The 13487-nt window shown below is 38.7% G+C and overlaps 1 long non-coding RNA gene across 1 annotated transcript in view; it reads left to right on the forward strand.

Moving 5' to 3' along the window:
* Positions 1 to 1008: 1008 nt before the first annotated feature.
* Positions 1009 to 13487, forward strand: part of LOC141370136 (uncharacterized) — a 13016-nt gene continuing 537 nt past the window's right edge. The window contains exons 1-3 of the long non-coding RNA XR_012373902.1: positions 1009 to 1161; positions 2116 to 2491; positions 3087 to 3190. This is a non-coding gene — a long non-coding RNA (uncharacterized lncRNA). The remainder of the gene's footprint in view (positions 1162 to 2115; positions 2492 to 3086; positions 3191 to 13487) is intronic.

Consider the following 13487-nt stretch of genomic DNA (forward strand, 5'->3'; position numbering starts at 1 on the left):
AAGTGAAGTTCATGTTCATTCTAGGGTATTTTGGGAAGAGTTGCCCTTGACACCTGGGAATCTTCAACTTGAAAATCTAGATACTTGAGTCATCCCCAGAGTTTGGAGCATTCACATTCCCACCGAAAGCCCCATCACGGTGGCAACGGAGCCTCTTTTGTGCGGAGGCGTCGTCCCAGCTCCCTGTCGCCCACCCTTCTCCACCGTCCCTGAGCTGGCATTTCAATGAGGACAAGTTCATGGGAGACCTTCTGCAAACACTGAGTTACTGGTTCATCCAGATTTCTGTCTGGGGCCTCCTGGAAAGCACTGTGGAGACAAGACAAACGTGCCAGGGAGCCAGGAACATCTGGAGAGTTTCGCCGAGTGGGTCACGATGTGCTCAGAGGTACGATGACCTCTTCCCATCTGCAATGACAGGAACCGCTATTTCAAGACCGGTTCCAGAGCCCCCTCCCCCCCCCAACCTGCCAAGTCACATTTCTAGGCAAAAGATGAATGGTATTGCTACAGCCGTGCCATGTTTTAAAGACCTTGTCCGGGCAGAAAATTGGCTTGAATAAAATATGAAGAACCTGGCTCTGATCCCTGTACCCTAGTGAGGTACTTTCAGAGCCCATGGGAGGAAGGGCACAGGGGGCATGATTCTCGCCAGGCAAGTAACTAAATAGCAACTGTTCCCACAGGCAAGCACGCCCGAGATAGGCTTACAACAAATCCCGACTAATCTTTGTGAAACTGTGCTCTAAATGATTGGTGTTAACAAGCATTTACGAAGACAGTTGCATTATTTTCTCTCCTCGAAACTCCTGAGCCCAGCCAACCCCTCCCGCCCTTCTCCTTATTTTGTCATTCTACTGCAGCATCTTTTTTCACTTCTGTAAAGAAAGAAATGCCAGGAATCTGAACAAAGATGTGGCTGTTAGGGAAAACACACACACACACACACACACACACACACACACACACACACACACACAAACTGTTAATACCTACTCCGGGCTTGGACGGTAGACTCTCATCTATGCAGTACAGATCAGGAAGTTAATTTAGTCTGTAGGGGTCTTGTAGGAAGACCGGACCCTGGAATCTATCATTTCTCAGGGCTCAGGAGGTGAGAGAAGGAACCACAGAGGTCCAATTCAAGGTCTCATTTTGCCTGTAAGTATTTCTCTCTCTCTCTCTTTTTTTTTTTTTTTTTCTGCCAGGGGAATTTTAATTCCAATAGTGCCACCTTCCCTACAGCCTTCCCGCTGTTACCCAATTCTTCATTCGGCATCGCTTGGCCCCAGCTTCCAGCATCACTTTTGTGAGCTGAGAAAGCGTTAGATGCAGGCTGGGACAAACGACTGGTTGAAAAATAAAGAGGTGCCAGTCCCAGACAATATCAGAGAGGTGTTGGGGCATTGGGGTGGTGTTTTCATCTTGCCTCTGGAACGTTTGCCATTTTGGGGGGTGGCAACTTGGTGGCTGGGAAAGAGGAAGGGACAGCAGTTGGAGGAGTACAAGGGAGAAGAGTGAAGCTTTGGTCATCTAGATGAGATAGAACAGGCTGGGCCGAGTCTGGAACTGGAGCCTGCCGGGGTTGGACACGTGGCCGCATGGGCAAGGACCCCACTCTCTTTCGCTGTATGGTCCGTAGAGACATGCCAATGCCCCTAACTCTCCACCTGTTGCTCTTGTGTTCCTTTCCTCTTCTCCCCACACAAGTAAAAAAGACAACCAACCCGGTTTCAGGGTCCTGACGGGAACTAGGGAATACAAGTCGGAAAAGATTGTAGTATAAAAAGAGCAGCCGTGCGAGGTGACCACATGAGCTGGCGTCCAGCTGTGCCCTTGTAACCAGGCTGCTAGGTGAGCTCCCAAGTATTGGGACAACTTTTGTCCAAAATGCCTTTTCTCCCAGGCAGTTGGACAATGTACCTATAAATGAGGTTGTTTCCATCAAGAGAAATAGGAACACTAAAATGGTTCAAGGTGATCAGACAACAAAAAATAGATGTTATGATTTTTATCTCTTAGTTTCAGGGTAAGTGTTAAGTAGAATGTAAACCTGAGCCGCTCCTCTCATTGATTTTTCCTACCGAGTGAATCTCTTTCATCCATTCCTTCCAGTTTGCTTCATTTCTTTTGAGTCCCCTTTGTGGCCATGCAAGCACTTGTCTGCTTTTCACAAATTCTCGGGCATGTCTCCCTAGCTGAAGTTTTTGATTTGAGAATGACCTGATGGCTCTATTCACAAATGATACGACTTTTCTGGAAGGTTCAAGTACCAGGTTTCAACCAATCCCTTGTCACTTTGAAATTCCTGCCGTGACATCACACATCAGGAGCGAAGACTGACAGCAAGAGACAGACACAAGACTATGTCTATAAGGCATAAAACCCGGTGACTAATGCATCATTCCTTAGAAACAAGTATTCTGGTCGGTGAAGACGTCTGTCAGAAGAGTTGCTTCGCAAACTCTATGAGAAGAAAGCCATCACAAGTGTGAGTTTTTCATTTCTTATTTGTTGACAGTGTAGATGCAGACTTAGAAATATAAAAATTAGACAGATGGGGCAGAAATAAGGGATAAAAGAAATTCACTGATCATTTCCCAGGATCTGGAACAAAATGAGTTTTCAGTGAGTATCCTATGGATTTGGTGAGTAGGAAATTATGTGTTTTATATACACATTTCTTAATTAGGTTTTGACGAAGAGAACAAAATACATGACATAAAAAAACAAGACCACTTCTTCTTTTAAAGTGAAAATTAGGTTTCCAGATTCATTTTTGTTCTTTTTCCTGTGATTTCCACTTTGTCTTTCCTTCCTCTTTCCTCAAAGGGGAGAAGTAGCAAAATCCTGGCGTTCAGCATACACAGTCAGACCTAGTTGTCACTTAGCCCTGTCTTTCCTGACATGCCCTCCCAATGGAAAATAAACCCCAGCTCTGTTTTTACCAAGTTCTGCCCTCGGTCCAGCCTCAATTAAAATGTGCAGGAATCGATTATCCACCAGATAATGATGTGTGTGTGCAAGATGTGTCTACCATCTCCCTTCCCTTTGCTCCTAATTCCTTCCCATTTTCTTCTCATTAGCCCTGCGCTCTGACCACAGATGAAGAAAGGGACAATAAAAGCTGTTCAGTGTTTTGGTAGAAGGATCAACTGTATTTGAAATCAAAAGGAGCATCTGAAACAAGGTTTGAGATGATCTGTGGCTTTTGCATATTCGTAATTGAGAGTTAGCTGTATGTCCTCATAACCACTAGCTGAGCAAAGACATAAGAACTGATCCTCTGAGCTGCAACATCTAATTTAATTCTGGGCATACTCCAAAAAAGGTCACTGTGTAAAGAGATAAACCAGGGTCTTCTGTGTTCCCCATTCTCCCCACCCACCTCTAATGAAGGGGTAGCCACTCCATGTAAATTTTTAAAAGCAAATTTGAATGTTCTGCCTCTACTAATAAGCACCCAGACGATCAAATACAGACATTACTCACACAATATCAGCACTGCCGAAAGTACAAACACATCATTTTCTATTGCAAACGGAGCAAGAAACAGCTATTTTTGTGGGTCTGCAGAGTGACAGGATCATGTACAAAAGGAGAGTAAAAATTACACCAGAGTGAGAATCGTATTACACACATGGAAGACAACCGAATGGTCTGTGCACAAGTAATAGATACAGAATGGAGTTCATTTGAGCCCTTGACTGCAACCTTGTGTTCTAGAACTTTGCACTGGAGATGCATTGTTAAGGAATATTTTGTTGTTGATGTCATGGTAGTGATATCTGTTTGTTTGTTTTGGTTTTCTGTAGTATTTTAGGGTAATGGTAGTTTGGTTTTGTCAAGAAGCATATCTGAATGACAAGTAATGGTGATTGCTTTTCCAGGAGTTAATCGGTCTCTCATAAAAGCAAAAGCGGAATTTTATATACTACTTTCTTGGTATGGTCCCTGTTCATTATGGTATTTGAAAAAGTCAGAGAACCCCATGGGACTGTAATTAAGGTTCAGTGAAATACTAACCATCAAAAAAAAAATAGAATAGAAATATAAATAAATAAAATAAGAACTATGACAAGCATATATGAGATGCTTTGTGAACGTTAGCTGTAAAGGATGCTGTATTTCCAAAGCCTGATGTTTCTTGCTATGTGGAATGTTCTTTCCCCATTATCCTTCCTTCAGTGACGTTGGGATGTGCAAGAGGCTCAGCCCCTCTTAATTTCGGTCTCTATCTCTCTGTCTCTGTCTCTCCCTGTCTCTGTCTCGCTCTTTCCCTTTAGCTTCCTCTATACAAAATGCAAAGAGTAAAATGGAAAAAAAAATTTACTACTTAGAGAAGAACAATATATTGAGATTCTTGTCTGAGAAAAATACACCTACTCTTTGTTTTTTGTTTGACTTACTCGATTGTTAATTGGTTGGCAAAATAGAAAAAGAAAAAAGTAAGGGTGGAGGAGAGCAAAAGTAGAAAACGAACTCCCAAGCCATTTGCGTGGGCAAACCTATGGCTTAAAATAATCAACAACTTAGCTCTTAAAGTAAAATGAACTCCGCTTCAGACACTGTAATATCCACTGTTTCCTCAATTTGCTTATGGCAATAACACTGTGCTTAATATTACTGGGGGTAACACATATTTATCTTGTATCACTTTCTAATAAGGGGTGCCCGGATATTAATGACAAAGCAAAGTATCCGGGATCATTCTGCTATACCCATCTTTTTTTTTTTTTCAAGATTTATTTATTTTCGTGAGGAGAGGGGCAGAAGGAGAGAGAGTCTTAAGTAGACTTCGCACTGAGTGCAGAGCCCAATGCAGGACTGGATCTCACAACCTTGAGATGACGATGTGAGCTGAAACCAAGAGTTGGAGGCTTAACCAACTGCGCCACTCGGACACCCCTCCACTTATTTTTACTAACAACATTGTTCTGGCAGAAAGGAACCATTTTAATATGGGAGGAGATTATATTCAGGTTTAGGTATGTGTATGTGCATAATTTACAGGTATATGCACACACATATCCACAGATGTATACAGATATCCACATACACCCACACAGCAAGAGAAAGTTACACCAAAAGTGCAGTTAGTGCTCCTTTTAAAATATTTAAAAGTTATCGCTGATCTCACAGTTCACGTTTTTGACGATCATAGCCAAGCATGCAAATACCGTCCAAACAAGATATAGAACATCTTCATCCTTGGACAAAGCACTCTGGACTCTCTTTCCGAATTCCCACTCTCCAGAGGCAACTACTTTCTAAGTTCTATCACTAAGGATGAGTTTTCCCTGTCCTTGGAATTCAGACAAATGGAATAATACAGTATGTTTTCTTTTGTACCTGTCTGCTTTCACTCAATATAATTTCATGTTGGTGAGTTTATCACAATTTGTTCCTTTTTATTGGTATACGAATAATCCACAAATTGTTTATCAGTGCTCCTGTTGATGAATATATGGTTTGTTTTTCTTTTCTAGCTATTACCAATATTTTACAAAAGATGTTGTGTGGACATAATGTTTTTAGTTCTTTTGGATAAAGACCCAGGAGTGGAATTATTGAGTTAATGATAAGTTTGTGTCTAGCTTCATAGAAACTGCCAAACTATTTCCCAATATGATTGGACCACTCTTACCAGAAAAGTATTGGATATCTTTGCAAATATTTGGCATCATATCACTAGTCTTTTTTTTTTTTTTTTTGCCAGTACGATGGATATAAAATAGTACTTCATTATAGATTTAATTTGCTTTTCCCTTGTGACTAATGATGTTAGGTATTTATTAATGTGTTTATTGGTCTTTTTGGAGAAGTGTATGTGCAAGTCTTTTAACCATTTTATATTGTTTGCCTTCTGTTGTTGTTTTGTAGGAATTCTTTATATATTTTAAGTAAAATTCTTTGTGATACATACACATTACAAGTATGTCATTTCTCCATGTTTCCCATGCAGGGAGGCTTGCATTTTCTTGCTTAATGTGATAAGAAGAATGGTTTACTTTAGGGGCGCCTGGGTGGCTCAGTCGTTAAGCGTCTGCCTTCGGCTCAGGTCATGATCCCAGGGTCTTGGGATCGAGCCCCACATCGGGCTCCCTGCTCCGCGGGAAGCCTGCTTCGCTTCTCCCTCTCCCACTCCTCCTGCTTGTGTTCCCTCTCTCACTGTGTCTCTCTCTGTCAAATAAATAAATAAAATCTTTAAAAAAAAAAAAAAAGAAGAAGAATGGTTTACTTTAGATGAATTCCAATTTATCAATTTTTTTGGTATTTTACCTAAGAAATCTTTGCCCATCTCAAAGTCACAAAAATATTCTATGTTTTCTGCTGAAAGGCTGGATGATCAAAATTTTGTTGTCTATATATGGATGAACCTATTGCTGAACTCTCTATTTTGTTACATTGATCCATCCATCTACCAATACCACACTGCCTTGATTACTACAGCTTAATATAAGTTTTGAAGTCGTGTAATGTTAATCCTCTAAATTTATTCTTTTTCAAAGGTATTTTGATTATTCTAGATACTTCGGGTTCTGTATGAATTATAGAATCAATTTGTCAATGGCAACTTCTAAGGAAAAAATAAGTCCTGGGATTCTATTAGTGCTGCACTTATACTATAGATCAATTTAAAGAAAATTGACAGCTTATAAAATACTGAGACTCTGAGAGTTGCTGGAGGGGAAGCGGATGGGGGGATGGGGTAAATCAGTGACGGACATTAAGGAGCACACCTGATGTAATGAGAACTGGGTGTTTTATAAGACTGATGAATCACTGACCCCTACCTCTGAAACTAATAATACATCATATATTAATTAATTGAATTTAAATAAAAAATTAAATTAAATTAAATTAAAATACTGAGACTTCCAACCCATCTTTCCACATATTTAGATCCTCTTTAATTTTTCTCCTGTAGTTTTTACTATACAAATCTTGCAAATCTTAAGTCAAATCTACCCCTTCATGTTTTTGATGTTACTGTAAGCGGCATTGTTTTTCTCATTTCAATTTCCAATGGTTCCTTGATAGTATATAAAAATATGATTGATTTTTATACATTGATCTGACATCCTGCAAGGTTGCTAAATTCACTTTTTATTCTAGTGGCTTCATATAGATTCCATTGGGTTTTCTACAATCAAGTCATCTATAAATAAAGAGTTTTACTTTGACTTTTCCTTTGTATTTATTTTTCTTGCCTAATTGCCTTGGCTAGACCCTCCAGTACAATGTTGAGTAGAAATAGTAAGCATTCTTGTCTGTTTCTGATCTTAGGGGAAATGCATTCAGTCTTTCACCATTAAGTATCATGTTAGTTGTATATTTTCCTTAGATGCTCTTTCTCAGGTTGAAGGGATTTCCTTCTATTCCTAGTTTGTTGAGGGTTTTTATGAGAAATGAATGTTATATTTTATCCAATGTTTTTTCTGTGTTTATTGAGATCATATGGTTTTCTTTTACAGTTTGTTGTTATGGTTAAATACATTCAGTAATTAATTTTTAAATGTTAAAGCAACCTGGCATTCTGGGGTAAACGTCACTTGGTCGTGATGTACTATTATCCTTTTTATATAATGTTGAATTTGATTTGGTAAAATTTTGTTGAGAAATTTCATATCTAGGTTTATGAGAAATAATGGTCTGTAGCTTTCTTTCCTTGTAATGTGTTTGTCTGGCTTTGGTAGCAGAGTCATTACTTTACATACTTTCTTCTTTTTAGTAATAGACATTTAATGTAAATTTGCCTTTACAGGCTGCATTAGCCATATCTCACAGATTTTAATAAGATTCCTTAAATTACTTTTAATAATTGCAATATGTCCTAAGACTTATGCAGTCTTGATTAAATGATTTCAGTTTTTTGTGCTTTTCGGTGGTTTTGAAAAATTTTTGATGGATTATAATTTACTTGCTTTTATTTTTTTGTAGAGATTTGTTGGTATTACTTTTACAATTCTACCAGTTTTCTTTTAAAATCATTTTGAAATTATTCTTTATCTAAATATTAACAGGAAGAATAAAATCTATAATTTAACACACTACTTCAAGGAATTTAATGCACTTTTAGCTCCTATGTTTCCATTTTATAGTGTTTGGATGCATTATTTAAGATTGTAAATGTTATTTTTATGTACATAAAATACATGCAAAATTTGTATGTACATGCATATTCTTTCAATAGTTTTCTTTGACATTTGGATTTATCATATTTACAAAACATTTACAAAATTATTTAGACTTACCTTCACCCTTAATTGGCTCAAATAAATTCTTTAACACAATGATTTGCTCATTTTAAGTTTTCTCTTTGGAATCATTTCTCAGGTAACCAGAGTAAGCCTTTAAAGAATTTATTTCTAAAAACCTTACTAAGGTACACATTTTAAGGGCTTGTTTCTGTAACAAAACAAAACAAAAGATATCTACATACTATGTTGCCATTGCAAGAAAATAAATTGGCTTTTAAATTATTTAACCAAAACCTTTTCCCTGAAACTCTGTAGAGTGTCTAGAGAAATTCTTCATTGTGTTCTTATTACTCTGAATCGTAAATGTTTTAGAAGAGATCTGTGAAGTCAGCCATGTTTAGAATTTTTTTTTTAGATAACCTATATATCTTTCTACCAGAATACATGTAAAAAATTTTTTTCTTGATTTCTTTTATTTCAAAATTTTGCTGAGGTAAGTTTTAGTTTGGGTCCTTTTTTTTTGAGAAAGTGCATGAGTCTGGGAGGGAGGTGCAGAGGGACAAAGAGAGAGAGAATCTTAAGCAGGCTCCATACCCAGTGTTGAGCCCAATGCAGGGCTCAATTTCATGACCTTGAGGTCATGATCTGAGCTGAAATCAAGAGTCAGATGCTTAACCAACTGAGCCCTGCTGGTGCCCCTAGTTTGGTTCCTTCTTAATTAACTTTGTTGGAAATGTAAGGAGCCATTTTGATTTGAAGACATGGGCCATTTTTCCCCAAAGTGTCTTCTTTCATTAAATCATTGATTATTGTACCTATTCCTTTTTACCTTCCCTTTTTCAGGAACATCAATATTCTATAAGTATGATACAAGCTCTTATTCCTCAAGTCTAACATCTTCTTTATAACTCTCTTATTATCTACATTCTTGGAGGGCTTCTCTGGTTTGTCCTCTAGATCAGAAAAATCCAATCTTCCCGAGTATTCCTTTGGTTCCTTACCCTCTTTGACAAAGATTTCGTTTCTGCCATTGTATGCATTGTGTCCTTGCAACCCATTTCCATCTTACTGAACTCCTTTTCCGTGACAGTGCCTTCTGTTCAGTTCTTTGGCAATCCTCACAACTCTTCCATGTGCCATTGTACGTTCTGTTGAGCTCATCCAGGGGTTATCTGAAACTACTCTGGCTTCTCTAGGAAACTACCTAAAATATATGCCATTGTTCTAAATCTTTATTGATATTTTCTTTTTCTTTATTTGCCTTTTTTAAAAATATACCAACCATTCTGTAATGAAGATATTTCTAGCCAGAAATAACATTTTCGATAGAAATGGTTTGCAAGTTTCTCTTGACCTCATTCAGTCTTGTCTTGGGTATTTGTAGAATCTTTTTTCTTATTTTGAACCTGGAAAACATATTCTTGGTCACTCGTCCTCATAAAAGCTCCAGAACCTAGTAAGCATTGAAGGTATGTTATTCAGCTTAAAATATTTGGAGTTAAATCTATCTCTATTATTTCTTTCATACTCTGAACCTACTGAGTACATTGCAAAAAACAAACAAACAAAAAAACCAAATGTGCCAAATTTTCAGCTCTCAGGGCACTTCTTGTCTCTACCCTAAGCAACTATGGGTCTACTTGGAATTATACTTCTCAGGACATGATATACTACAGCTAATCGTATTTCCCATCCACCCAGTTGCTACTCCCTTTGATTTGTTCTCTGGGAGTTTCATTTCAAAGTAGATATGTAAGAGGAGGTGCCAGGGGGGTGAGGGAACAAGTATGAGTACTCAGATTGCCTCAAGTGCAGTGCCCACAAAGCAAGCAACTTGATTTTAGTTGGTACACAATGAAAGGCTCTGAATCAGTAGCCTCCCTTTTTAGGCTGGCAGTTTTTCTTGGTTTCTGGAGAAAAGATGAGTTCATTGCATTCTTTGTTAAGCTCCATAGTTATTTTAGTAGTGGGATTTACTCTTGAATTTGGCAAAAGTGGACTGACAGGTTCTGGCATTTACTTATCTGTTTTCATTTTTTTTCCCTGATATCTTTATGGGGATTTTAGGGAAAAAATCAGAGATACTATATTAGGGACAGTTTGTCAGGCAACACTTTAAACTAGAAAGCCATTGGAGTCCTTCTCTTTGCCATTCAAATCCCCCATTCACTCATTTCAAATTAATCTGTCAGCAACCACCTACATAATATTTGACTTTGTGACCTTGCCTTACTCATCTCTTCAGTGGTAAGTATGATTAATCACTCTTTCTAAATGAGCCAGCCTCTGATCCTTTATAATCCAACTCAGCACTGCAGAAGTTATAGAGAAAATACTTCCTTTAGGGGCACCTGGGTGGCTCAGTTGGTTAAGCTTGATTTCAGCTCAGGTCATGATCTCGGGGTCGTGGGATTGAGCCCCACGTCATCAGGCTCCATGCTCAGTGCAGAGTCTGCTTGAGATTCTCTCTCTCCCTCTCCCTTTGCCCCTTCCTCCTTCCCCTGCATACTCTCTCTCTCTCTAAAATAAACAAATAAAATCTAAAAAAAAAACCATACTTCCTTTAAAACCATCTTACTAAAGTCAGAGAAAAAGAAGACTCATTTTGCAGCATTTGAGTAGGGTAAAACAGTATATTTTCTCCATTTCCTTCTCATTGTTTTTACAGACGTGAAAAATATTTCAACGTTACCAGTAGAGACCATTTGCCATGGTGATGAGTTATAGGGGGAAGTAGCATGGGGGACTCAAAGGGACATTGCATTAGGATTCTTGAACTTTAGGTTTTATTCCCGATTCTGTGAGTTTTGTTACCTAGATCAAGTCTCTTTACTGCACTGGATCTCAGTTTCTTCATCTGTAAAATCAATACTCCTTTCAAATCTCTCATTGTACAATGAAAGGAAAATATCACACACACTTTTCTGGAGTGAAAGCCACTGAGAAGATATAGCAGGTTACCCAGTTATGTCACATATTTCCAAACATCATAGTTTATACAACCCCCAACTCTGAGATCAACCCTTTTCTTAATCTGGTAGCATGTCCTTGAGTTCAGAAACTCAACTTTGAACTCACCTAAATTCATTTTGTCCCCTCTAATGCGATTCTGGCTACAAGATTCTTTTCTTGACCATTTGGACCAATCACTGCCTTGATTCATTTTTTTCTGTTTCTGTATCTAGAATCAGCTTCACGGACATTCACGTAGTGTGGTTACCTGGTGTCCCACACTTGCTTTAATGCTCTGCCGTGAGAGTCTTGAAATTCTTAATGGTTTTAGCTTTGAACTTGTATTTTGTATGTGAAGGCCCTTGGGACAATGGAACATGTGTATGAACAGAGGATATATGCCTGTCTACCATTGCCTGCCTCTCTATTCACATATAGCATCAATGATGCCCGCTAGGCTCAGAATTCTGGTGGATCCATGATGCATGGAAGCTCAGCAGGATCCAGAGTAAATACAAGGTAAACATGCTGTATCTACAACTGAGTAAGGTGAAGGTGGGGATCACAAAGAGCACCAAGAAACAATGCTTTCTTTCCAAGCCAGAACTTGCTTCCAACACAGAAAAAAAGGCAATGGCATTCTAAGAAACACAAATGAATAAGGAACTCTATTGTGTCCTTTCCTACTTGTGGTACTTGCTTGCATTTGTCACTCACTTATGCTAAAAAATAATGACATAGAAGAAAGGGGAAAGTCAGGGCAACCCATAATCCAGTCTTTCTTTCTTTCTTTTTTTTTTCTCAATCATTCCTTACTCACCAGTAAATGAAAGGTAGAAAGTTTTGATAGAATAGGTGCATAACAAGAAGTGAAAAATAGTTGCATTGTTTTTGTGCAGTGTTTCCACTGCTCTGGTGAGAACAAAATAGATATGCATGGTTGCGCTATGAAATATGTCATTTTGGCAATTCTGCATAGAATTAAGTGCTCTCATATTTGCATTTTAAACGGACATTGCACAATTTTTAGATGGCAAAATTCATGCTAATAACTTAAAATTTTGCTTTTTCTTCACTTAGAATGATATTAAATAAACACTGTAACAAGTTGGAAAGATCATGGAAGAAAGGAAAAAGCTTTATAGTATAGTATATCAATGACACTTATTTCCTACTTACTAAAGAAGGGGCTCTGCATTTTCACTTTTCACCAGGCTTAGAGATTCTGAAGCCTGTACTGCCCATCTCTCCGTGGTCTCCCTCACCTTTTATCCTCGTTGATCTAGGAGGAGCCCTGTTTTGATCTTATGAACCTCCAAAGGAACCAGAAATGGCAGGCCTGGTCGTCAGCTCCTCCTATCTGCTGGGTGATGTCCCTGACCACCCGGCCCTCTGACTCTCTTGGACCATTGCAACATGCTCCTCACCTTCCCAGCCACCCCATTTTAACTTCCAGGGTTGTGAGGTATCACTTCCCTCCACAATAGGGTGTGCTTTGTCACCAGCTCCTGGTCTGTGTCACAGTCAGCCCTCAATTACTTGGGCTCAAATATTTATGTGGTCAGGGACACACAGTAGAAAAGCCTCCATTGTTTGGAGCTGGTTTTACTTATTTTACATCATATGAAAGACATAGTAACCAAAAGCAAATTCAGATGCTATTGGTTTCAGGTACAACCCCAGAAATTCTAATTTTTCAATACATAGGTCATGACATCTCATGAAGTTAGTGACTGACACAACTGTCAAACACGTAACATGCAATCCCCTGGGGTACAGATGAACACATTGATACCCTGGGAGGATTCTGGACCAGCTTGTTATCATACAGCTAGTTGGTAACAGAACTGGAATTGGGATCAGGATTTTTTAACTCATAATATTTTATCCAATACAGGTGTTGTTACTGATAGGGGTCATAATGTAAAAAAGGTTCAATCCCAGGTATCTAGAAGAGGTGGGAGAGAAAGGCATTATTGTCACTTTAGAGCCCTTGCATATGAGACAAGCACAACCATCTCTACGAGATCTGGTCATGTGTTACTCCTTCCGCTGTCTCTTCAATCCTCACCATCATCCAAATAATAGTCGGGGACTGGCAGCACCAGCATCACCGGGAGTCAGATGGAAGTGAAAATCCTCAGGTCCCACCTCCAACCTGCAGAATCCGAATCTGCCTTTCAGCGGGACCCCAAGGTGGTTTAAATGTGCTTTAAAGTTTGAGAAGCATCAACCTCAATTTAAAATGATTTTTAAATGAAGAGAGAGCGAGTGAAAGAGAAAGAAAGAAAGAAAGAAAGAAAGAAAGAAAGAAAGAAAGAAAGAAAGAAA

Source organism: Callorhinus ursinus, unplaced genomic scaffold (assembly GCF_003265705.2).
Source record: "Callorhinus ursinus isolate GAN/ISIS: 27379988/994484 unplaced genomic scaffold, GSC_fseal_2.0 scaffold26, whole genome shotgun sequence".
Lineage (NCBI taxonomy): Eukaryota > Metazoa > Chordata > Mammalia > Carnivora > Otariidae > Callorhinus > Callorhinus ursinus.